We start from the raw sequence: 22963 nt of genomic DNA, 5'->3' as shown, positions 1-22963 counted from the left end.
TACTTGAGTCTTGACGTGTATATCCTCACGTGACCTTTTTGCCGCACCAATAGCCTTACCAGGTTGCCGGTGTAAGTGGTTTCAAAAAACTTCCATATATTTCCATATATTTATTTTCGCAATGATACAAATGCTACCAGGAGCACAAGTAATATGTTAGCAAGGTGTCCGCTTATTCTTATTGTAGAGTTCCGTTCCCCACAAAGAATGCAGTACACAGGAGTAAGCAGGAGAAAGTTCCGTTACCGAAGCTGGCCAGCCCAACGAATCTTGTCCAGATTATATTTTATATTTTGTATTATTTGAAATAGAACACTATTTATATCATACTTCTATTTATATTCTATATAGTGCTATTTGCTTTATAGGTAGAGCTGTTTTAGCGCACTCTAATTGTGTATACTTAAACTTAAAACTATGCAAGACTATGGATGCAAACTGAAATATAAATTGCTCTTTTAAACCTTTTTACTGCAGCAATAATGAATAGATTTGTTTTAAATATTACCTATATTTAGCAACCTCTTATACTTTACCAAAAATAACCAAATCGATATTCAGCTTCCAATATTCTTTGTTTCACCTCATATGAAAAATAAGGGTATTTGCAATATGGATAATAAAAAGGTAGCCCAATTTGCTTAAAGATTGACTGTGTCCCACGGCACAAGTTATCAGTCCAGTTCAGCAAAAGTCAGCCAGTCCCCTTTTCTCCTCTTGCATTCAGCTTATATTGTCTTAATCATTGGTCAAATGATATGGGAGGCCCTTCGGAAACTGATCTGTGATTCGCCCTTACAGAGCTGAGCATGGATTGGTTACTCTGGTTTGCATAGATTTTTAACAGACAATTCATTTGGCTGTCATACCATTCTAATCCCCTAGGGGGCAGCAGACAACCAGCAAATACAGTCTCACCATCAATCACTGCTACATTCCAAATATCTCCCTATATAAGGATTATTTAACATACTATAACTTATTGCATTAATCACTTATTGCATTAATCACTTACAATATTAATTATAAATGGGGTAATATCATATCATTTTTCTGATTACTCCAATACCAAACACATTATGTTTTTAACATCATATTACTACTATCCCAAAATCCATTCAAAATTGCACCTGGTCATTTCCTCACATTTTGTTAACATGCCTGAAAAATAAAAAGAATAGGTTATTTATATTTTTCATTTAGCAGACATTCATATTTAATATTATATGAACAGACAATTTCATATCAATTAATGTTTTTCCTGTCATTTTCCATTAGCTTCCTGGAACACAGAAAAACTATATATTTTTTTTTTTTTAAATCAATGGGTCAGTACAGCAAATATTTATTTAATATAGTATGTTATACAGAGACTTGCAATGCTAATTTGCCTGGGGTTGCATATTGGAAACTCTGCAGGGGACAATTCACACCCAAGTGACATGAGCCATCTCCTCAGCCAGAAACTGTTCAAGCTTCAAACAAAATCCAGTGAGCCATGGTGTTAAATTATCACGTCTGTTGGCATATGTTTCTTTCAGATTAGAAAGTATATTGAGAAATTTCAAAGGGCTCCCTGAGCATATTTTCCACCAAAACACAGACTATTGACTCCATTAACCAAAGGGTTCCTGTGATTTAGGTAATGAGACAGACACTTTCTCTTTGAAATAACTTAAATGTTATCTTAATCAGGATAAGCGTGTCTCACCCAGCCAAAACCATTTAACCATTTGGGCAGAGAGAACTGCAATTTACAGTGAATAGAACTGATGCACATAGTCTCATATGTAATTAATCCTGTGGTTATATATATATATATATATATATATATATATATATATATATATATATATATATATATATATGTATATCTCATTCACCTGTACCCTGACATTATTACAAGAGTTGGCTAAAAAAAACATAAATGAGTACTTCTTTGATTTAGAGTTTCTTTAATGATAATATTGAATGAAAGACATGTTGTTTTTTTTTTTTTTTTTTTTTATTTATTTTTGTATTAAAGGGACAGTTTACTCAAAAAATGTCTCCCCTTTAATTTGTTCCCAATGATCCACTTTACCTGCTGGAGTGTATTAAATTGTTTACAAGTAGCTCATTTACCCTTATATTGGCATTTGAAATTGTTAATTTAGCATGTGGTATCCCCACCTATTCTGAAAGTTTGTGGCCGCGCGTACCAGCTATAGATAAGCTTTGTAAACACAGCCAGCAGAAGAAATTATACTCCCAGTGTGATAATGCAGAGATAAGGTAATAAAATGTTGATTTTCCATTGTTCTCTCAAAGTATTGGTGATTGTTTTAAGGACAGATATAAGATAAAGAAGCAGGTATATTTGCACAATGTGATACAGTAATGAGATCTGATTATACCTACAAGCTCAACCTATTTTATTAGGTTGTGGCTTCAAAACACAAAATCAGAGCTTTAATATACAGAAATAAACCTTAAAAAGCTAATTTTCATACATTTTTTACTCTGCAGTTGGTAAAAAAAGCAATTGTAAACACATTAAGGGAAAAACTATTTTACAGTATACTGTCCCTTTAAGGACATTACATAGAAAGTAAAATAACACTGGTAATATAAAATACAGCTATGCAAACATTTTCATCATAGTTGATAGACTTGTATTCAAGGAGATGTAGTCCTTACTTTTTATCCCCTGAAGAAGGTTGGACACTTTTGGTCCTACATTAACATTATGAATGAAAGCTGGGGGTGGGGGGTTCATAAACACAATAAACAAGGAAATAAGAAAAGTAACACAGAATTTTGCATCTATAAGAAGACTATTGTGATGGTATGACAGGTTAAAACTTGGTGTAAAAAAAATAGATACAAGTTACCAGAACTGATTTACTAAAATACAACCACACCTCTGTTATCATATGTGGACTGCGCTTTGGGGAATAGGGGTGTCAAACGTTTATTTTAAACATCAATTAGCCGGGGCTAAATCTCAAGTTATAGATGGTAAAATCCTTATGCTAATGCAGAAGTAATACACCAAACGTGAATTAGCCAGTCCCCCCGCCACCCCGGCCGGCGGCGGCGGGAGGAGGAGCCAAACACACCCAAACAGTGCATGTTCCGCTTTGTTTACCAATAAGGCCTTTAGGAGTTACCGTATTGTCCCTCGCTTGTTTTAGGTGTGGAAAGCTACGTAGATTCCCCATCCCACTATTAAGCACTATTGTATAAAGATGCTTATAATTCCCACCCTATGATTATAACGATTTGCTGTGTTCTAGTTTGCTGTTGGGAATTACGCTTGTGTGCATGTGAGACACTGCTACAGACCCTTTCTAAAACATGCATATTTACCAAAATAGTATGCACATATAAAAGAACCTCACAACCTATGAAAGACAAAACAGTCCCGCTTCTTAAATAAAACGTTAAAGCAGTCTAACAGTTATTCAGTGTTCAATAAGTCTCGGTCCCCAGAACTTATCTGCAAAGAGCGCGAGCCCTTAAAGCTAGCTCAAACTTAGGGAATTTTGAATGCCTGGTCTTTCTCTCTAATGCCTGTTAGTAGGTAAGGCAGAGCTCCGGTAGCCGCCAGTGGAAAGAAGTGAGAGTGAGCGGGGCATATCGGAAGTTCGAAGTGTCCCTTAATAATGTCATTTGGTGGCAAAGTTTGTAGACACTGACTCCCTTGGTGATCCGTCGGCATGCTGACTGAACTACCCAGCTGGATGGGGTCTGAACCAATGGTTGGTATGGTGAAATATGCCGGGAGATCCGACAGCATGAGGCAGGCGGTCCTCCAGGAGTCCCCCCTAAACTCCCTAAGCGGCAATGCCGTCCCAAGCTGCGGCTCTGTCTCTAGGTGCCAATATGTCGAGTTGCTGTTCTCTGGGGTCGATGGTGTATACGGCAATTCCCCCCGCTCATCCGTTATGAAGGTTGCTGTAGTAGCTTTCGGTTTTGTGTGCTGAGGTCTGCTTATCTCCTCTATGGGGGCCATTCTAGGTAGGTTAGCAGTGCCTCCCCCCACCGCCACAGAGATCGTGTAGGAAGGGTGAATGACTTGATAATATTGCCCATCAAAAGCGTCCTTCAAGACAAGCTCCCGCTTTTGAATTAACAGTGACGTTACTGCTTGGGTGGGTAATTACTCCGCTTGATGGTTTCTCAGGTTGAGTGCTCTTTTTTTAGGCCGTGGTGTCACAAGAGGTTCTCCCACGAACTGAAGTTGCAGTAGTATTTTACTATAATTCACTGGGGCAATTCTATTAGCCAAGTTTTGAAGGTCCTGCTCAGAAGGTAGTCTGTCCATCAAGCTTTATAAATTGAGAGTCCGTGCTACCAGAAGCCCCGTCAGACCACATAGCTGCAGACTAGTGCTGTTTTCGCTTTTTGCGCAGTCAATTGTACAGATATTTATAGGTTATGAAGGCTTGGGGAATCTTTTAGTAGCGGTATAGATTCTGGACGCCACCAGCTCTGGCCAATTACCCCGATACGGGGGGGGCGCTGCCTGTTGGTTTGCCGACACTGCAGGCCTTAGTTGTCCTATTCTGTCTCCTAGGTCATAAATACAGCAAATTAAGTAGTAGAAGGCATTAACTGTTGTTGATGATTGCAAAACCAGTCGCAATTCTCGTAGCTGCTGTGGTAGTATAACGATAATCGGCGGATTATTGCTATTTCTCTGGAGCACTGGAAGTATGCGACCACTCAGTGCTGCTGCTTGGACACGCCCCAAAATGAGTACTTCTTTGAATATTGTGTCGTGGAATGTGGGTGGGATCACCTCCCCCAAACAACAAAAAAATATTTTTAAGATGCTTAAAAAACACAAACATGATATTATCTTACTACAACAGATTTGAGGCAGATTTTTGGGCAGGTATCAAGCAGAAAATGATACCTTATTTGGGACAGAATCTGATCATTGCAGGAGATATGAAATTTCACTTTACACCCAGATTTGGACAGATTTAGATTAAAACACAGACAGGTATACTGCTAAGAATCCACATTCTTCAAATATTATATTAAGACACTTAAACTTAAAGGGCCATTGTACACTCAAAAAAATATAGGCTATTTAAATTTAGGCTCAAACTTAGGGAATTTTGAATGCCTGGTCTTTCTCTCTAATGCCTGTTAGTAGGTAAGGCAGAGCTCCGGTAGCCACCAGTGGAAAGAAGTGAGAGTGAGCGGGGCATATCGGAAGTTCGAAGTGTCCCTTAATAATGTCATTTGGTGGCAAAGTTTGTAGACACTGACTCCCTTTTTGATCCGTCGGCATGCTGACTGAACTACCCAGCTGGATGGGGTCTGAACCAATGGTTGGTATGGTGAAATATGCCGGGAGATCCGACAGCATGAGGCAGGCGGTCCTCCAGGAGTCCCCCCTAAACTCCCTAAGCGGCAATGCCGTCCCAAGCTGCGGCTCTGTCTCTAGGTGCCAATATGTCGAGTTGCTGTTCTCTGGGGTCGATGGTGTATACGGCAATTCCCCCCGCTCATCCGTTATGAAGGTTGCTGTAGTAGCTTTCGGTTTTGTGTGCTGAGGTCTGCTTATCTCCTCTATGGGGGCCATTCTAGGTAGGTTAGCAGTGCCTCCCCCCACCGCCGCAGAGATCGTGTAGGAAGGGTGAATGACTTGATAATATTGCCCATCAAAAGCGTCCTTCAAGACAAGCTCCCGCTTTTGAATTAACAGTGACGTTACTGCTTGGGTGGGTAATCACTCCGCTTGATGGTTTCTCAGGTTGAGTGCTCTTTTTTTAGGCCGTGGTGTCACAAGAGGTTCTCCCACGAACTGAAGTTGCAGTAGTATTTTACTATAATTCACTGGGGCAATTCTATTAGCCAAGTTTTGAAGGTCCTGCTCAGAAGGTAGTCTGTCCATCAAGCTTTATAAATTGAGAGTCCGTGCTACCAGAAGCCCCGTCAGACCACATAGCTGCAGACTAGTGCTGTTTTCGCTTTTTGCGCAGTCAATTGTACAGATATTTATAGGTTATGAAGGCTTGGGGAATCTTTTAGTAGCGGTATAGATTCTGGACGCCACCAGCTCTGGCCAATTACCCCGATACGGGGGGGGCGCTGCCTGTTGGTTTGCCGACACTGCAGGCCTTAGTTGTCCTATTCTGTCTCCTAGGTCATAAATACAGCAAATTAAGTAGTAGAAGGCATTAACTGTTGTTGATGATTGCAAAACCAGTCGCAATTCTCGTAGCTGCTGTGGTAGTATAACGATAATCGGCGGATTATTGCTATTTCTCTGGAGCACTGGAAGTATGCGACCACTCAGTGCTGCTGCTTGGACACGCCCCAAAATGAGTACTTCTTTGAATATTGTGTCGTGGAATGTGGGTGGGATCACCTCCCCCAAACAACAAAAAAATATTTTTAAGATGCTTAAAAAACACAAACATGATATTATCTTACTACAACAGATTTGAGGCAGATTTTTGGGCAGGTATCAAGCAGAAAATGATACCTTATTTGGGACAGAATCTGATCATTGCAGGAGATATGAATTTCACTTTACACCCAGATTTGGACAGATTTAGATTAAAACACAGACAGGTATACTGCTAAGAATCCACATTCTTCAAATATTATATTAAGACACTTAAACTTAAAGGGCCATTGTACACTCAAAAAAATATAGGCTATTTAAATTTAGGCTCAAACTTAGGGAATTTTGAATGCCTGGTCTTTCTCTCTAATGCCTGTTAGTATGTAAGGCAGAGCTCCGGTAGCCGCCAGTGGAAAGAAGTGAGAGTGAGCGGGGCATATCGGAAGTTCGAAGTGTCCCTTAATAATGTCATTTGGTGGCAAAGTTTGTAGACACTGACTCCCTTGGTGATCCGTCGGCATGCTGACTGAACTACCCAGCTGGATGGGGTCTGAACCAATGGTTGGTATGGTGAAACATGCCGGGAGATCCGACAGCATGAGGCAGGCGGTCCTCCAGGAGTCCCCCCTAAACTCCCTAAGCGGCAATGCCGTCCCAAGCTGCGGCTCTGTCTCTAGGTGCCAATATGTCGAGTTGCTGTTCTCTGGGGTCGATGGTGTATACGGCAATTCCCCCCGCTCATCCGTTATGAAGGTTGCTGTAGTAGCTTTCGGTTTTGTGTCCTGAGGTCTGCTTATCTCCTCTATGGGGGCCATTCTAGGTAGGTTAGCAGTGCCTCCCCCCACCGCCGCATAGATGGTGTAGGAAGGGTGAATGACTTGATAATATTGCCCATCAAAAGCGTCCTTCAAGACAAGCTCCCGCTTTTGAATTAACAGTGACGTTATCGTGTTATTGCTTGGGTGGGTAATCACTCCGCTTGATGGTTTCTCAGGTTGAGTGCTCTTTTTTTAGGCCGTGGTGTCACAAGAGGTTCTCCCACGAACTGAAGTTGCAGTAGTATTTTACTATAATTCACTGGGGCAATTCTATTAGCCAAGTTTTGAAGGTCCTGCTCAGAAGGTAGTCTGTCCATCAAGCTTTATAAATTGAGAGTCCGTGCTACCGGAAGCCCCGTCAGACCACATAGCTGCAGACTAGTGCTGTTTTCGCTTTTTGCGCAGTCAATTGTACAGATATTTATAGGTTATGAAGGCTTGGGGAATCTTTTAGTAGCGGTATAGATTCTGGACGCCACCAGCTCTGGCCAATTACCCCGATACGGGGGGGCGCTGCCTGTTGGTTTGCCGACACTGCAGGCCTTAGTTGTCCTATTCTGTCTCCTAGGTCATAAATACAGCAAATTAAGTAGTAGAAGGCATTAACTGTTGTTGATGATTGCAAAACCAGTCGCAATTCTCGTAGCTGCTGTGGTAGTATAACGATAATCGGCGGATTATTGCTATTTCTCTGGAGCACTGGAAGTATGCGACCACTCAGTGCTGCTGCTTGGACACGCCCCAAAATGAGTACTTCTTTGAATATTGTGTCGTGGAATGTGGGTGGGATCACCTCCCCCAAACAACAAAAAAATATTTTTAAGATGCTTAAAAAACACAAACATGATATTATCTTACTACAAGAGTTGCATCTTAAGAGTTCTGAGTTAGAAAAGTTAAAGACAAATTGGATATCTGAAATCATTGCCACTCCTTGTAATAAACGGAAGCGGGGTGTAGCGGTACTTTTTAATAAACATTTGGATTATGTTATTACTAACAAAGAACTAGATCCAAAAAAAAGATACATCATTCTACAAATAAATTATATTATGCATCTTTATTTGTAGAATGATGTATATAGAGAATGTGCTGGGGTAAAATCCCTGTGATTTAGCGCATGTGCAGTTTGTTACAGATACAATTAAATGCTCTGTCTACATCTCTCAGGCTCAGCTGATATACATGTAAAATACATCTGCCCATATAAAAAAACAGTGCAACTGTGCATATATCTGACTCCCTCTTTGTCCTCACTACAGCACTCTGAATATTTTCACACACAGCTCTGTAAAACATCTCAGGATCATGTTTCACAGAGCTGTGAGTGGAATATTCCAGTTGTGTCTACTGAATGCTTACCGGGAGGACAGAGGGGGGAGTGAGATCCGTGCCACTGTAAACAGTCAGGGAGAAACGCTGGGGATTTGTGACAGCCTCATCTATTACACAGACAGCCCCAGCATGGGGGCTGGCTGTAAAGGACACTAGATAGGGAGTGTAGAAAAAACCTTGCTCTAAAGCTAGTGGAGATTACGTTCGTATTCTCATGTACTGAGAGGATTAGAAACTTTATAATCATTTTTAGGAGATTTAGCAGCAAAATTGCTAACACATGTCAATTATAAACTTTATCTTCTTTTGGTGCTTAATTTAAATAGCCTATATTTTTTCAGTGTATAATGGCCCTTTAAGGACATATGGTGCCTGCAACACCCAGATGAGCAGGTATACACGTGTGAATCAAAGGCATACAAAAACTTTTCAAGAATAGACATGTTTTTGTTAGATGAGCAACTTTTAAAATTAGATATAGTATCTAGTATTGCAGAAATTATTTTATCAGATCATGCGATAATTAGCCTCAGTTGCAGGGTGAAGAGTAAGACTAACACATTTCGGTTCCCTAGCTATATGAGTAATAATACACGGTTTTCTAACTGGCTTAATAACAAATGGAAAGAGTATTATTCACTAAACAAAGAACATGCAAACAAAGTTAAAATTTTATAGGAGGAAGGTAAGGCTGTCTTACAAGGAGAAATTAAAGCCTATATGGTTAAAGTGAAACGTAAAGATAAAGCCAGAGAGATTCAGCTTGCCAATCAGTTAAGAAACGCATATGAAAGTTATATAGGTAATCATAATACTGTTACATGGGGAAACATAATTTATGTAAGAACTTACCTGATAAATTCATTTCTTTCATATTGGCAAGAGTCCATGAGCTAGTGACGTATGGGATATACAATCCTACCAGGAGGGGCAAAGTTTCCCAAACCTCAAAATGCCTATAAATACACCCCTCACCACACCCACAATTCAGTTTAACGAATAGCCAAGTAGTGGGGTGATAAAGAAAGGAGTAAAAGCATCAACAAAGGAATTTGGAAATAATTGTGCTTTATACAAAAAAATCATAACCACCATAAAAAAGGGGGTGGGCCTCATGGACTCTTGCCAATATGAAAGAAATTAATTTATCAGGTAAGTTCTTACATAAATTATGTTTTCTTTCATGTAATTGGCAAGAGTCCATGAGCTAGTGACTTATGGGATAGCAATACCCAAGATGTGGAACTCTACGCAAGAGTCACTAGAGAGGGAGGGGGAAAAAATTAATCCACAACCAAAAATATAAGTTTATTCTCATAAATGAAAGGAAAAAACTTAAATCAAAAGCAGAAGAATCAAACTGAAAAAGCTGCCTGAAGAACTTTTCTAACAAAAACTGCTTCCGAAGAAGCAAATACATCAAAATAGTAAAATTTAGTAAATGTATGCAAAGAGGACCAAGTTGCTGCTTTGCAAATCTAATCAACTGAAGCTTCATTCTTAAAAGCCCACAAAGTAGAGACTGATCTAGTAAAATGAGCTGTAATTCTCTGAGGCGGGGCTTGACCCGAGTTCAAATAAGCTAGATGAATCAAAAACTTAAACCACGAAGCCAAGGAAACAGCAGAAGCCTTCTGACCTTTCCTAGAACCAGAAAATATCACAAATAGACTAGAAGACTTCCTGAAATCTTTAGTAGCTTCAACTTAATATTTCAAAGCTCTTACCACATCCAAAGAATGTAAGGATCTCTCCAAAGAATTCTTAGGATTAGGACACAAGGAAGGGACAACAATCTCTCTATTAATGTTGTTAGAATTCACAACCTTAGGTAAGAATTTAAATGAAGGAGAAAAGGAGATTCACAAGAGAGAGCGGATAATTCAGAAACTCTTCTAGCAGAAGAGATGGCCAAAAGAAACAACACTTTCCAAGAAAGTAGTTTCATGTCCAAAGAATGCATAGGCTCAAACGGAGGAGCCTGTAAAGCCTTCAAAACTAAATTAAGACTCCAAGAAGGAGAGATTTATTTAATGACAGGCTTGATACAAACCAAAGCCTACACAAAACAATGAATATCAGGAAGTTTAGCAATCTTTCTATGAAATAAAACAGAAAGAGCAGAGATTTGTCCTTTCAAGGAATGTGCAGATAAACCTTTATCCAAACCATCCTGAAGAAACTGTAAATTTCTAGGAACTCTAAAAGAATGCCAAGAGAATTTATGAGAACACCATGAAATGTAAGTCTTCCAAACTCGATAATAAATCTTTCTAGAAACAGGTTTACTAGCCTGCAACATAGTATTAATCACGGAGTCAGAGAAACCTCTATGACTAAGTACTAAGCGTTCAATCTCCATACCTTCAAATTTAATGATTTGAGATTGTGATGGAAAAAACGGACCTTGAGATAGAATATCTGATCTTAGTGGAAGTGACCATGGTTGGCAACTGGACATCTGAACAAGATCCGCATACCAAAACCTGTGAGGCCATGCTGGAGCTACCAGCAGCACAAACGATTGCTCCATGATGATCTTGGAGATCACTCTTGGAAGAAGAACTAGAGGTGGGAAAATATAAGCAGGTTGATAACACCAAGGAAGTGTCATGCATCCACTGCTTCCGCCTGAGGATCCCTGGACCTGGACAGGTACCTGGGAAGTTTTTTGTTTAGATGAGATGCCATCAGATCTATTTCTGGAAGCCCCCACATTTGAACTATTTGAGAAAACACATCTGGGTGGAGAGACCATTCTCCCAGATGTAAAGTCTGATAACTGAGGAAATCTGCTTCCCAATTGTCTATACCTGGGATATGAACCACAGAAATTAGACAGGAGCTGGATTCCGCCCAAACAAGTATCCAAGACACTTCTTTCATAGCTTGAGGACTGTGAGTCCCACTCTGATGATTGACATATGCCACAGTTGTGACATTGTCTGTCTGAAAATAAATTAACGGTTCTCTCTTCAACAGAGGCCAAAATTGAAGAGCCCTGAGAATCGCACAGAGTTCCAAAATATTGATTGGTAATCTCGCCTCTTGAGATTTCCAAACTTCTTGTGCTGTCATAGATCCCCAAACAGCTCCCCAACCTGAAAGACTCGCATCTGTTGTGATCACAGTCCAGGTTGGACAAACGAAAGAGGCCCCTAGAATTATACGATGGTGATCTAACCACCAAGTCAGAGAAAGTCGAACATTGGGATTTAAGGATATTTTTTTTTTTATAATTTTTTTATTGAGGTTAAATATAAAAGTCAACAGAAAAAAGAAGAAGGTTATAACAATCAAATTATCAAAAAATAAACAGATCTGTTACATCACAGTTATAACAAGAAAATTATAAATAAACCTCCTGTTTTCTATTTTTTGATACATAGAGATGGAAAATTTAAACCTCTCTTTATCAGCATACAAATGAAGCAACGAAAAAAAGACACAAAAGGTTATTACAGAAAGATGCAATAAACTAGCTATTATTAGCTGATCATTCCAAACTTAAGTCCTAAATATTTCTTATCAAGTATCTAACACGACATAATGTGGTTTTGTGTTTCTACCCTATATATCTAAAATCATGAACCATAATCTTATTTCATTAATGTACTTTCCTAAATTTTCCTTCTCAAAACACAGCAACAACTACAAAAACAAAATAAAACAAAGCAAAAAAAAAAAAAAAAGGGGAAGGGTCAATGAACCGGGGTATTTCTCTCCCAAACCCCATCCCCACCACCCCCTTACTCCGCCCCCCCAGAGCGCCACCAACTAGGATTCCCTCATAGTACCATCAATCCATATATGTGGAAAAATATCAAGTAGCGTTAATTCTGCGAAGGTCTGTGAGGAAAGAAAGGGAGAAAGAATCCTCTTTTGCAAGGAATGTGGATAAGATAAAATAACTGGCGTCCATTTCCAGAAAAACTTCTTGATCCTTTTCTCAGATGCTTCATGAAGATGAAACGATTCGAAAGCAATTTGATCTTGTAGAGATCTAAAGACCATAGCTAATCCCGGTATCCGCCTAGCTTTCCAATTTTTGAGTATACAATATCTAACCGTAAGAATGATGGTATTTAGGCTATTTATAGTATTCACATTAAGAGCCTCTTGTGGGGGGCATAAAAAAATAATATCCTCCGCAGATAGAGCACTTGATATTTTGTATAATTTGTTAAACCAGAAGATAATCTTCAACCACAGTTGTCTTACCATAGGGCATGTCCAAAACATATGGAGTACATCAGCTCTATCATGTGAACAACGAGGACATAAATTAACCGAGGACGGAAAAATTCTGGAGATTTTCCACGGGGAAAGGTAAAAATTGTTAACCAGCTTCATGTGAGATTCATTCCAAGAAATCGGGACTTTGCACTTACGTAAAGAGTCAAAACTCTGAGTGATCTTATCATGGTTTACCAAGGGAATTAACGGAAACCAAGACTTACAAATATTGTCCTTAAATAGTAGACTCTGTTTGTTCAGCATGATATCATACATCAAAGATATAGAAGAGTTACCTCCCACAAATTTTTGTATAAGAAGCTTAATATCCGTCCAGTCAGAAAGAAAGGAAGGAGACCAACTTTGTGATAAGACAAAATGGCGAATTTGAAAGTAGGCAAATAAATTGGATCTAGCTAAATTATATTTATTAAAAATAGTATCCGCTCCTAATAATTGATCATTCTCATCAAATAACTGTTTTACATAATATAGACCTTTATCGGACCAGACTTTAAAAGCTATTTGATAGAGACCCGGCAAAAAATTTGGATTATTTATAATGGGAAGCCATTCAGAGAACGAATAATCTATATCTAGTATTGCACAAAACGTCTGCCAGGCCAATACTATATTTCTGATAGTAATGAGACAGCTAACATTCTGAGGTAGTTTCTGAACAGCGATATGTAGTATAGCCTTTAACGCAAATGGGCTAATCAGATGGTTTTCTACTTCTGCTGATGAGACTAAATTAGTACCAGCTAGCCAATCTACTGCCGTTTTAACCATCACAGCCAGGTTATATAATTTGAGATTAGGAAGTGCCAGACCAGCCGATCCGCAATTTTGCATTAGTCTAGCCAGTGCAATTCGAGGCCTTTTATTATTCCAAATAAATTTGGAGACTTGAGCATTAAAAAGTTTTAAATCTTTATTCAATATAAATAGGGGCAGATTCTGAAGGGGATATAATAAACACGGAAAAATGATTGATTTTATCAGATTTACTCTAGCTGTGATAGACAATGGGAAGGCGGCCCATAGATGTAAATCAGATCCAATTTTTTGGAACAGAGGCTCAAAATTAGCTTTATACCAAAATTTAGGATTTTTATGTAGAGTTAAGCCTAGGTATTTAATAACATCAACCATTTTAAATGGGATATCAATGCCTACTAACTGAGGGTTATTTATACACATTAATTCACTCTTTTCTAAGTTAATCTTATAACCTGAGAAGGAACTGAAAACTTCTAACAGATGTAGGATCATAGGGATAGACTGCTGGATATTGGTAAGAAAAACCAGCACATCATCTGCATAAAGCATCGTTTTAAGACGGTGTGTACCGAATGGGACTCCTACCAATACATCTCTAAATCGAATCGCAAGCGGTTCCAGCGCTATGTTAAAAAGTAAAGGAGATAAAGGGCAACCTTGCCTGGTGCCTCTCTGTAATGTTATTTTAGGAGATAAGGAGCCATTAATAAGCAAAAAGGAGATTGGATTATGATATAATCTAATAATAATCTTGACAAATTCCCCTTTTAGGCCAAACTGTTCCATCGCCCTAAAGAGATATTCCCATACAATCGAGTCAAAAGCTTTGACCGCGTCTAAAGAGAGTATAGCAGTCTCTTGCCATAAAGGCTTCTTCTCCCTATCCACATTCCAAGCATAATCTAAGAAATTAATCAGTTTGCGAATATTCTTTACTGGATTTCTAGCTACCATAAATCCAGTCTGGTCTGGATGGATAATTTTATCTAGACAAGCAGATAATCTTGAGGCAATAATGGCCATTAAGATCTTATAATCTGTATTCAGAACCAAAATTGGCCTATAGGAGGCCAGATTTTCGGGATTTTTACCTTTCTTTAAGATGAGAGAAATATTAGCTGCAGAGAAATAGCTAGAAATCATATTATTCGAACTATAATAGTAATTAAATAATTTTTCTAAAGTGGGCAAAAAAACCTCACCAAGACATTTATAGAACTCTGCGGGGAACCCGTCTGGTCCAGGAGCTTTATTCATCTTCAAGTGGTCTATGGCTTTTTTGATTTCATCGATAGATATTGGAGCATTAATTAATATTAAGTCCTCGCTACTTAATTGAGGTGTCTTTATCATAGACCAGAAAAGATCTTGATTGACATTATCTATCTTAACTCCAGAGTATAGCTGTTGGTAATAATCAAAAAATGCCTCCATGATTCCATTAGTCTCCGTGTATCTTCCCATATCAGTTTGAATCACAGAGATAAGATTTTTCTTTTTTCTAACCTTAATGAGTCTAGCCAAATATTTAGCAGAGGAACCGTGGGTTCCTTTAAATTGGAGGTTAATTTTCGATTCTTCTTCTAAAAGTTTTTGTTTTAAAAATACATCTCTTTCTTTCCTATTATCTTGGTATCTTTTCCAATTTGCCGAGGTGCGGCTTAGGCAATATTTACTATATGAATTCTTAACTTTATTCATAATTTGGATTTCCCATACTTTACTCTTTTTCTTTGCTATACTGAGATATGTTTGTATTTCCGCCCGCATTACTGCTTTAAAAGCTTCCCAGAATATTTCCGGTTTATTAGAATAACTCATATTATCGGAGTAATATTGCTGCCACCGCAATCTCAAAAAATTAACAAATTTAGGATTAGTGTATAAATATCGAGGAAAGTAGAAACTAGGTGTTTGGATCCTTTGTTTTAACCTAGTAAGAAAAGTCAAAGAAATAATAGCATGATCTGAGATAATAATATCTCCAATTCCTGCCTCTAACTTCTGAATAGATAGATTCTCCGTAATTAAAAATAAATCAATTCTCGAGAAAGTGCCATGTGCTTTGGACTCACAAGAAAATGATTGTTTATCTGGATTTTTTTAAACGCCAAACATCTACTAGTTTTAACCTGGCACAGAATTGTGTTAAGTATTTTGCATTTTTTACATATACTAATCTATTTTTATTAGACAATCTGTCTAACACAGGACACAAAGTGGCATTGAAATCACCCCCTAAAATTAGATTTTCTGTTATAAAAGGAAATAATTTAATTTTTATTTTCTCCCAAAATTCTCTAGAGAACTGATTTGGAGCATATATATTACAAAATATAAATTTAATGTTTTTTATGAAGACATGGATAAGTATATATCTTGCAGCTGGATCTATTTCTACCTTCTCTATCTTATATTCCAGTTCTTTATGGAAGAGAATAGCAACCCCGAATTTTCTAGATGGACCAGTCGTAGAGACTACTTCCCCTACCCATTTTATCTTCAATTTAGCCGCTTCATGCTCATTGAGGTGTGTCTCCTGAAGGAGAACAACATCTGGATTATATCTTGCTAGGGTCTTAATAACCAGTTTGCGTTTAATTGGAGAGGATATTCCTCCTACATTCCAGGATAATACTTTAGTTCCTTCCACCATCAAGATTTAAATTCGTTTAACTTATTTGTAGGGGAGCAATCCATTTGGGGCGAGCTGGGGGCGCGGCACGGGGGAAAAAGGGAAGCGGCGGAGAGAAGAGAGATGAAGGGAGAAGAAGAGTGAGGGGAAAAAAAACAAACAAAAAAAAACAAACAAAGGAAACACGTAATTCAACCCTAAAATACTATGGAACAAAATAGCAACTTCGCTATCCTTGTCTTGCATTAAATAATTAGTTTTCAGCATTATTAGAGAAAATCATAAACTCTAGCTAATGGAATTTCCTGCGATTAGCTGCTCTCAATATATTTTTTAACTTCTGTAACATCAATTCTGGCAGGGTACACCATACGAGCCTTTAGCCCTTTATTTATTAATTGTGTACAATAGGGGGCCATCAGTCTTCTCTTGGATGAAGTTTCAAAAGAAAAGTCCTGAAATAATAATATCCTGCTGCCTCCGAATACTGGGGGATCAGATTTTTTAAATAGTTTCAATAGATCAACTTTATCTTGAAATTTAAGAAGTTTGAATAGACAGACTCTATTTTTTGCGACTCCATCCAGAGAAGACTTCTTGGGACCCAATCTATGCGCACGCTCAATTGTGAGTGGCAACAAGTGGGATGGCATGCCAAGAGAAAGGGGCAATGTAGTGGATGTAAATTTTATTAAATCCTCAAATTCTGACTGTTCCGGGAGTCCTACTAATCTAATATTATTACGCCTGGAGCGATCCTCGAGATCCTCCAGGCGTAACTGCATATTTTTGATTTTGGATTCTTGTTTTCGTAGGGTATCAGCCTGAATATGCGTCTGGTCTTCTATATCAGAGATCCTAGTCTCTGCTTCTGTTAATCGTGCAGAGAACTGTCTTACCTCAACAGACAGTGAACTTATTTCGGTAGCAATTGAACCCAGCTCTTTTTTAATTTCTTCAAATTGTGGTGAAAACACTTCTGATATTTTAGTTATAAGAGCTTGTAAATCAAATGGGGACCTGCTGGTTTCCATTGTACTATCTAAACTAGTATCAATTGTTTTACTTTTTTTGTCTTTCGTTTTCACAGGCATTATGGGAGAATTGGATTTCCCCTGCGTGATAAATTTTTCCATCCAATATGTGAGTGAAAAAATAGGGAAAAACCTCCCCTAATCCGTATACAATGCCAGGCAGCAGCCTGGAAAGTGAACGTGCAAGAATATAACTTAAATACGTGATAAAGAAAATAAAATAAATGTGTGAGTATAAAGAAACTTCCGCTTCCTATCTTCTTATTGTGTATGTGCTTTAACACTACGCTTTCCTTATGTGTCTCGTGTGTGTTTTAATTGAGTGTTCTTTGTAACACTCCACCCTTATTAATTAAGAGAAAAAAAATAAAGAAAAAGAATCAAACAGTAGTGAATAGGGCCTGCGGTCTCTAGGACAGAAAAACGTTTCCAAAGCCTAATACCAGTTAGATAGATACCCAGAAAGAGGGAACATATAGTAAAGGGAAATTTCCCCAGATATATTTTGCAGGAGATAAAACAGACTATTTAGCATAAAATTGGTCAATGCTATACATATTATAATTTCTTCAAAGTGATCTGCAGGATTTACAATAAGGTTGTCCAAAGTAAGGGAAAGCCTTTCCCTTTCCTTATCGTGGTAACCAGTTATCAAACAAATTCTACGCAGTAATATAAAAAATGTGAGAAGTGTTAAAGGGATATACAATTATTAAGATCTACTTAAACAAATAATTCAAAGGCCACTAAAATTGCATATATAAAGAGACTTGAATGGGCTGATTATTAAATTAACGTAATCTTAGCCTTATAACACCTAGGTTTGCAATAAAAAAAAATAAAGAACTCTGCAAAGATAAAGACTGCCTGGATCCAATGACAAACCAAGAGCTCCCAATTCCTTGCCCTTATTTCTTCTACACACTGTAAGGTACTTATACCATTCGCTTTAAGTGAGATGGTACCAATATTATTATTATGGAAAAAGCAAAGAAGAAGAAAAAAAAGAGGGGTTAACAGGAGATCACAAAAGTCACAGGTAAATACATTTCTCTTTTTTTTTGCAGGATAGCGTCCATAAAGAATTTTTAAACTCAAGTTGTACACTCTGACCTTCTCAATAGCGTCCAATGTATTGTTTTCAGGAATGAGCATATATACAATTACTCCTTTCTTCCTTTTTAAGTAGTCCTAGTGAACAGTCTTGGCAGTATTTAGACACAGGAAATACTCATTTCACTGTAACGGTGTATTACTAGACCTCCACCCACCACAATAGCAGAATATAAACACCAACAAAGATACTTGCAGAGGGATTGTAACAGGCGTTTATCACTCACGTATATATCGCCCAGTCCGTTCGCTCAGTCCTCAGGGAGTACTCTGGGGCTCTCCTGGTGGTTTTCAGTCCGCAATCTGCTCCCCTCTTTAAGCAACACGGTATCTGGGTGGTTTAACGAACCTGTGTGAACTCCGTATGGGAATGATGGGTGTCGTCTACTTCCTGACACACCTTCGTTTCCTATTGGGTGGGTGGGAAGGCTCGCACAATGGGCCGTTTTCCGATTGGTCGAGAATCTTCAACTGCTATGTCCCTGAACACTAGACACTGATACCTTTACTAAAGTTACATCCAATGATCCCAGGGAAGTTAGCGATCTGTAAGTGTCCTAGGGGGTATTGCTACCCCACAGCGGGCTCGGCTGGTCCTCAGGGTTTATCCCGTACAGGTAATCTTGTTATAATAGAGACATGTTGTGCATACAACGAAAAAAAAAGCAGGTACAAATCACTGAGCACAGTACTCAGGTTGCCAGTTCTTGACACAGGAACGAAGTTGCGGCTTTGACAAAGAAGCCAAAATTAAGTCTTTTGTGGGTTTCCCGCCTGGGCTTGAGTAGAACTTGCCCGGCTCCCTAGGATGCTAACCGCACCAACAACGGGAGATAAGACGAAAGGAGAGAGTAATATGGAGCTGATCAAACTTCGGCTCCGAACGCCGACACAGCGTGTTCACACTGCACAGCTCCTCCCACCGGAAACCTCATAGTGAAAGTGTTAATGAAAGTGTTAATCTTTTCGGGATTTAAGGATATTAATTGTGATATCCTTGTATAATCCCTGCACCATTGGTTCAGCATACAAAGCTGGAGAGGTCTCATATGAAAACGAGCAAAGGGGTTAGCGTCCGATGCTGCAGTCACGAGACCTAAAACTTCCATGCACATAGCTACTGAAGGGAATGACTGAGACTGAAGGTTCCGACAGGCTACAACCAATTTCAAACATCTCTTGTCTGTTAGAGACAAAGTCATGGACACAATCTATCTGGAAACCTAAAAAGGTTACCCTTGTCTGAGGAATCAAAGAACTTTTTGGTAAATCATCCTCCAACCATGTCTTTGAAGAAACAACACTAGTTGATTTGTGTGAGAGTCTGCAGAACGTAAAGACTGAGTGAGTACCAAGATATTGTCCAAATAAGGAAATACTGCAATACCCCGCTCTCTTATTACAGAGAGTAGGGCACCTAGAACCTTTTAAAAGATTCTTTGAGCTGTCGCTAGGCCAAAAGGAAGAGCAACAAATTGGTAATGCTTGTCTAGAAAAGAGAATCTCAGGAACCGATAGTGATCTGGATGAATCGGAATATGAAGATATGCATCCTGTAAGTCTATTTTGGACATATAATGCCCTTTCTGAACAAAAGGCAGAATAGTCCTTATAGTCACCATTTTGAAAGTTGGTACTCTTACATATCGATTCAAAATCTTTAGATCCAAAACTGGTCTGAATAAATTTTCTTTCTTTGGGACAATGAATAGATTTGAATACGGAACTGGCATGATTAGCCCTGACAACTCCAGGTCTGAAACACACTTCAGAAAAGCCTGAGCCTTTACTTGGTTTACTGGAATGCGTGAGAGAAAAAATCTTCTCACAGGCGGTCTTACTCTGAATCCTATTCTGTACCCCTGAGAGATAATACTCTGAATCCAATGATTTTGGACCGAATTGATCCAAACATCTTTGAAAAAATTTAATCTGCCCCCTACCAGCTGAGCTGGAATGAGGGTCGCACCTTCATGCGGACTTGGGGGCTGGTTTTGATCTCTTAAATGGCTTGGATTTATTCCAATTTGAAGAAGGCTTCCAATTGGAAGCAGATTCCTTGGGGGGAAGGATTAGGTTTCTGTTCCTTATTTTGTCGAAAGGAACAAAAACGGTTAAAAGCTTTAGATTTACCCTTAGGTTTTTTATCCTGAGGCAAAAAACTCCCTTCCCCCAGTAACAGTTGAAATTATTGAATCCAACTGAGAACCGATTAATTTATTACCTTGGAAAGAAAGAGATAGCAATCTGGACTTAGAAGTCATATCAGCATTCCAAGATTTGAGCCACAAAGCTCTTCTAGCTAAAATAGCTAAATACATAGAGTTAACATCAATTTTGATAATATCAAAAATTGCATCACAAATGAAATTATTAGCATGTTGAATCAACTTAAAGGACCAGTCAATACAGTAGATTTGCATAATCAACAAATGCATGATAAGAAGACAATGCAATAGCACTTGGTCTGAACTTCAAATGAGTAGTAGATTTTTGTTAAATAAATTGCAAAGTTATGTCTATTTCCACTCCCCCTGTATCATGTGACAGCCATCAGCCAATCACAAATGCATATACGTATATGCTGTGAATTCTTGCACATGCTCAGTAGAATTTGGTGACTCAAAAAGTGTAAATATAAAAAGACTGTGCACATTTTGTTAATTTAAGTAAATTGGAAAGTTGTTTAAAATTGCATGCTGTATCAGAATCTTGAAGTTTTTTTTTACTTGAGTGTCCCTTTAACAATGCTAGACAAATCATGATCCGATACTTGTTGAGCTAAAGTATTCAACCAAAAAGTTGAAGCAGCTGCAACATCAGCCAAAGAAATTGCAGGCCTAAGAAGATGACATGAATATAAGTAAGCTTTCCTTAGATAAGATTCAAGTTTCCAATCTAAAGGATCTTTAAAAGAAGTACTTTCTTCCGTAGGAATAGTAGTATGTTTAGCAAGAGTAGAGATAGCCCCATCAACTGTGGGGATCTTTTTCCAAAACTCCAATCTAACTGCTGGCAAAGGATACAATTTTTTAAACCTTGAAGAAGGAATACAAGAAGTACCAGGCTTATTCCATTCCTTAGAAATCATATCAGAAATAGCAGCAGGAACTGGAAAAACCTCTGGAATAACCACAGGAGGTTTATAAACAGAATGTAAACATTTACTAATTTTAATATCAAGAGGACTAGTTTCCTCCATATCCAATTTAATCAACACTTCTTTTAACAAAGAACGAATATACTCAAATTTAAATAAATGAGGATTTATCAGTGTCAATATCTGAGGCAGGATCTTCTGAATCAGATAGATCCTCATCAGAGAAGGATAATTAAGTATGTTGCTGGTCATTTGAAATTTCATCAACCTTATGAGAAGTTTTAAAAGACCTTTTACGTTTATTAGAAGGCCGAATGGCAGACAAAGCCTTCTGAATAGAATCAGAAATAAATTATTTTCAATTTACAGGTATAGCTTGTGCATTAGATGTTGAGGGAACAGCAACAGGTAATGAATTACTACTGATGGATACATTTTCTGCATGAAAAAGTTTATCATGACAACTATTACAAACCACAGCTGGAGGTATAATCACCACAAGTTTACAACAAATGCACTTAGCATTGGTAGAACTTATCAGGCAGCAGGGATTCAACAGTGAATTCTGAGAAAGGATCAGATTGAGAGATCTTGCAAGTGTAAAAGAAAAAAACAACATATAAAGCAAAATTATCAATTTCCTTATATGGCATTTTTCAGGAATGGGAAAAAAGGCAAACAGAATAGCCCTCTGACATAGAAAAAAGCAATAGGCAAATCGGAATGGGGTGTAAAATAATGAAAATATTTGGCACCAAGTATGACGAGTCCACGGATTTCATCCTTACTTGTCGGATATCGCCTCCTGGTCAGCAGGAGGAGGCAAAGAGCTCCACAGCAGAACTGCAGATATAGCTCCTCCCCTCCCTCCCACTCTAGTCATTCTCTTTGCCTGTGTTAGTGATAGGAAGAGGTAAAGTGAGGTGTTAGTTTAGATTCTTAAATCAAGAGTTTGTTATTTTCAAATGGTGCCAAAGTGTACTATTTTATTATAGAGCAGCATCTGGAGTGTTAGCCTTTTAGGCTATGGGAACTAGTGGAGTTTTAGCTTCACTGTGCCTCCCACGCTTATGCTGTTTCTATGTGTATGGTCTTAGACACTGCTAACTAAGACCTTTCTACTTTCACAGGACATCAGGAGGAAGAATGGACCTCTTGATACTGTGAAGTTAACATGCTGGTCCTCAGCATGGAGGTAGGTGCAGTTTTTTTCTTCTGGGCAAAAGTCTCTCAGAGTAACTGTACTATACTTTTGGGGGCTAAGATTGAGATCTCCCTTATCAAATGGTGATATGACCCAGACACTCTGGCTGTTTACTAACCCAGAAGCGCTGGGATATAGGTGTAAAAGAACGTTATTTTCAGACTCTGGTATTGTGTGACACTACAGGGTAAACGAGATAACGTGTGAGGATTTTTTTTACCAGACACTCAGGCATTGCTTAGGAGCTTTGAAGCGCTGTGTGGGGTTACTTTAGATGGGCTGGCTGACGCTCGGGATTAGTTGAACTTATATTTCTTTCTTCTTATTACGTTCCGGTAATGGCTGGTGGTTTACGC

This window comes from Bombina bombina, chromosome 8 (genome assembly GCF_027579735.1).
Source record: "Bombina bombina isolate aBomBom1 chromosome 8, aBomBom1.pri, whole genome shotgun sequence".
NCBI lineage: Eukaryota > Metazoa > Chordata > Amphibia > Anura > Bombinatoridae > Bombina > Bombina bombina.
The sequence above is the reverse complement of the archived record's forward strand: the minus strand, read 5'-3'. Positions refer to the sequence as shown.